At 45.2% G+C, this 4,727-nt stretch overlaps 1 pseudogene; it reads right to left on the reverse strand.

Annotated features, from left to right (window-relative positions):
* Positions 1–1,152: 1,152 nt before the first annotated feature.
* LOC143642376 (elongin-A pseudogene) lies at positions 1,153–3,374 on the reverse strand (annotated as a pseudogene).
* Positions 3,375–4,727: the final 1,353 nt, after the last annotated feature.

Below are 4,727 nucleotides of genomic sequence, written 5' to 3' on the forward strand. Positions count from 1 at the left end.
GGGTGGCCTTGACACCCTTCCTGTGAATCAGGAGTTATAAAATAGGCCTGCCATTAATACTGCTCTGCTTCTCCAATTTGAGGCATACTGACTGTCAGGTATAGATTATTTATGTGATTTGGAGTCAGGACAAAACCCAAGCTCCTCTGCAGTGGTTTCAAGAACTCATTTGACCCAAAGAATCCCTATTCTCACTTGATGGAGTTCAGGAACCTTACAAAGGAAGGCGAGAGTTCATCCACAGTTACTGATCTTTTTGCCATTTATGTTTTGGATGCACACATGGCATCTTTTTTAGATCCATCAGGTACTGAGAATGTAAGCCACAGCCTCACAGAGGGCCAATAGTCTGATGCAGACACACACCTTTCCAAAGCAATTTAGCAAAGAGCCACAGGTGATGCCCATTCATTTTCCATTTGAAAACTGATTTCTTCAGGCTTCACACAGTGGTTGCCTGAGGCAAGACCGTACTGACATTCAGGGCAACAGAACAATAAGTAAGCAAAAGGTCCAAAGGAGGGTTTCTCCACTGAGACTTTCCTGGTGACACTGATATCTGAGTTTTCTGAAATGCTCGCCATTCCTTTCAGCTATCCAGTACATGGCCATATCACAGAGCTTGGAGGTGGTTCATATCTTGTACACATAAACATGCACCTATTTAGAGATTGACAAGAATTCAGGAAGAAAACAGGAACTTCAGAAGATCGTAGGTGTTGCCCATCCTTAAGGCAACCCACAGTCCATTCATAAATTGTGCAGGTTGAATGCTGGGAAGCTTTTTACTAGACAGGACACATCTATTGATTCATTCTCTTTTCTTTCTTTTTTTTTTTACAATCTGGGGGCAATATTTATTAATTAAAACTATGTCTAATAGTTTACAAAGATGCTAATTAACAACAAAAGTATAATTGACCTTAAAATCCTCAGTGAGACTGAGGCTTCACATCGTCTTCAGAATTCTGAAGTGTGCTCCAGGCAGGGCACAGGTAGGTGTGCAGGGAAGCACCTGCGACCATGCAGGATTCCAAGGCCAAGAGGCTCCACAAAGTAAGCTTCTGGGCTCCCCTGGAAGTCCCACTCTCTATCCCCCATTGTCCCTTTAATCTTGCCCCCCAAATTCCATCTCCAATGTAAGTGCTTGGTTTATCGTTGAGAGAATCTGTTCTTTAAAGCTTTAATTGTCTTGGCCATCATTGGTGCGATTTTCTTCACAGCTGGTTTCCTAGGATCATAGGAGATGGTACTATTGACCACTGGCACCAAGTGGGCACTGCTGGTGCTGGGGCCATCATAGGCTGGCTGCTCAGAGCTGGGGTTCAAGCTGTTGCTGCTGGCAGGAATGTGGCTGCATCCTGTGCTATATGGGGCTGGCTTAATCTTGACTTTCTCAGGGACAGCTGCCCCTCCTGTTCCAAACTTCTCTTGCCTCCAGCAGACATCTCTAGGTGGCTTGGCCACAGAGTTGACAAAGGTCATCTTTGCTCGCCCGTCCTTGGGCTTATTGGCATTTGCACATTGGATGTTCTTTGTTAGCACTCGTAGCTGCTGCTCTCGGGCATTCTGAAGCCGCAGGTACATCTCCCGCCAGGACTCATACTATTCTGGTCTTTCTTCTTTAAAGTCTCGGTGACAATGAACATTCCATAATTGATCTGTGTCTTCAATTAATACGTGATTGTATTCCTCTATGTGATATAGCTGATCAGGTGTACACCTCTCAAAAACAGGTTCAAGAATAGAAAACGGTACTCTTCCCACTTCAAAGATGGAATCGATGTTGTTTTTAAGTACAAGGATGCACTGCTAGTACAAGGTCATCATTTTGGGGAGATAGGCACACTTGGAACCGGAATACACCTGCATCTTGGAATTCATTCTGTGTCCAGTGAATCCAGCTTCTTCTTCTTCCTGGGGTGAATAGAATGCTTTTCTCTTTGGCTGGAAGGAGGGCATCACTTCAAGGGAAGAAAGTGGACGGTAATTGCTCTGGATGGTGGGTAAGGGGAGGTCTGGCAATACTGGCAGTTCATCAGTAGGGACCTTTCTCAGCCTGGTTGAGTCTGCTCCAGCCAGCTGCAGCTTCTCTGACCTGCTCTCATTCTCCTTGGGTGATTTCTGAACTGAGTTTAAGTTTTTACTAGTGCTTTTGGAATCACTTTTTTAAAGTCCTTTGTCTCCAAGTGCCGTGGCTGGAGTTTTCACAATCTTCTTCTTTTTCTTCTGGGGCTGGTCATAGCTGAGGTATGATTCAAATGCCATGGTGGGCTGCTCGAATTCATCCTACACGTGTGCCTCCTCTGCCTTAGGGAGTGAGCCCAGTGACTTTCTATCCAAATTAGAAGTCTTTACTTTCCCTTCTTCAGCCTTTATATTGTTAGAAACCTTCTCTTTTGTTCTAAGCAACAGGTCTTCAGCCCCTCTTTCTATGTCTGTGCTGTCCACACGTTGCTTGCTTATGTCCGATTTGGTTTTTGCAGCATCCTTGTGCTTTGGCTTTTTAAGGTGCTTGTCTGAAGCAACCTCTGAGGGTAAAAACTTTCTTTTGAGGCTGTTGCCTTCTCTTTCTTTCTCTTTCTTGGCAGAACTAGAAGGTGGTCTCTCCTTGGCACTATCCGCTTGGAGTGGCCTTCGGGTCTCCTCTTTTGAGAGGGACTTGTGTGGCTTCTCTCTGCCCAAAGCAGAGGCCTTATCATCACCCTTTGCATCAATAGAGCTTTTTATTCTTCTGCCAAGATCTGTGTTCCTTGTTTTGGTTCAAGATCCCCTTTCCCTGCGGTTCTCCCAGGTGATGTTCTTGACTAACTCCCAGTCTGACCTGAAAGGCATTACTGTGGCATTTTCCAGGTTTCTGGTGTGAAACAATGGACTCATGGGCCTTCTCTGGTGACCTGTAATGGTCTGTGTACATCTGATGAGGACTCGCACAGAATGGAGGGGACTGAACATGGCCATAGTCAGAAGATTCGGGGTCTGATGAGTATGTAGGTGACACCCTGTGACACCTCTTCCTCTCATCTCTCCTCTCATGACTAAGAGACACTTTGTGAGGTTGTTCACATTCTGAGAGTTTTCTGTGTTTCTTCTGTCTGTGCTTGGGACTATAGGATCGGCTGCCTGACGCCTTGCTGTTTTCTTGGTAGTACCCTTCCATCTCCTCCTCCCTCTGAACCGCATCCCGAGGGTGCTTTCGGGAATTGCTTTTCTCAAAGTCCTGTTCATCAGCCTCATTGTTTCACAAGGATATCTACTGTAATAGGCAAGGTGGAGAGTTTCTTCAAATATTTCAATAGCATCTTGGGGTCCGGGTTTGTAGCCAGGCGTGCCTGCAGCTTCTCCACAACTTGGAGCGCCGACTCCGCCGCCATCGCTGTCACTGGCATGGCCTCCTCATTATCTTTTCTAATGTCAACAACCACGGACACAGTGGGATACACAGACATAGAAACACTCTCCTTTTCAAATGACTTACTAGAAACAGTCGACTCCAAAACAAACAAACTGCCTTTCCTACCTATTCTCAGAACATGGGACAAAACCACAAACTCTCACCCACACCAACAAAGGCACCTCCTTCACTCAATTAGGTCTGTGACTATCCGAAGTGTCCTCTGACTAGTGGGCCATACTATTTTACCCGAAAATGGACTGTCCTGTTTCAGAAATGGTCTCCTTGGCCAACTCTTTGAAGTTGTCAGAAGCCAGCAGTGAGTCACTCACTGCTATCTCAGGAAAGGCCCCTCTTCAGAGCTATCCTGGCATTTGGCCATCCTAACATCAGTAGGTACCAAGAAAGACTGACTCTGTCCTTGGTAAATACAAACAAATGAGCACACTGGGACTGGGACTGGGACTGGCTCTTGGTGCCTGGCTTCTTGGATCCCAAGTTCAGAGAGTTCCATCACCAATGAAGTTAGGTAGGTCACTTCCTTCAGGAACTGAATGAAGTCACTGCCTTGGCAACCACTTTGTCCTAACAGTTGCTTCCAAGGGTCCCATGAGATGGAGGCTGCCCCTACTTCCTGTGACACTTTCACAAGTTCGAATGGTATATCAACCATTAGCACCCGGGAACAGCTCTCCACACAGGCCTGGTTTGGTCCATCTTCTCTACATTAAGAAGAGAGAGGCTGATTCAGACACATCCCTTCATCCTGACCAGGTTGTTTGCCATGGAAGATGACTTTTGCTCTCTCAGGTCCTTCATAGCTGCCTACATCTTCCCCAGGGATCATTTCTGCATGGACCTTTGATGTCTTCAGCAGGTGGAAGATCCCCTACCATCCTGTATTGTGAGACCAAATCTGTCCCTGCTCTTCTGTAAAGTTAGATTGAGAAAACAGTGTATGTTTAGGTTTAATAGCACATTCGATTTGGGTTAGGAATGATTCTGCTGTATGAATAATTATAATGGGAACCTGTGATATTTTAAGAATATAGACATGAAATATAAGTATGAAAACAGAAATCTAGGAAAGATTTGATACCCAGAACAGCATTGGGCCCTTGTTTGGGATGCTTAGCTTGAATTATGTTCTGCACCAAGATCTCAGATATATCGATATACAATGGCATAGGACCCTGTACCTCGGATGATTGAATGTAGAAGAGAACATCCAGTCAAAAAGGGTTAGTCCATAGGATTAGAAGATAGGCAGTAGGTTTATGAAAAATAGTGAGTCTATGAGTTGGAGAAAAAAAGTTCTTTAGCAATAGGGTTT

The sequence above is a fragment of the Callospermophilus lateralis genome, chromosome 12 (assembly GCF_048772815.1).
Source record: "Callospermophilus lateralis isolate mCalLat2 chromosome 12, mCalLat2.hap1, whole genome shotgun sequence".
Taxonomy (NCBI): domain Eukaryota; kingdom Metazoa; phylum Chordata; class Mammalia; order Rodentia; family Sciuridae; genus Callospermophilus; species Callospermophilus lateralis.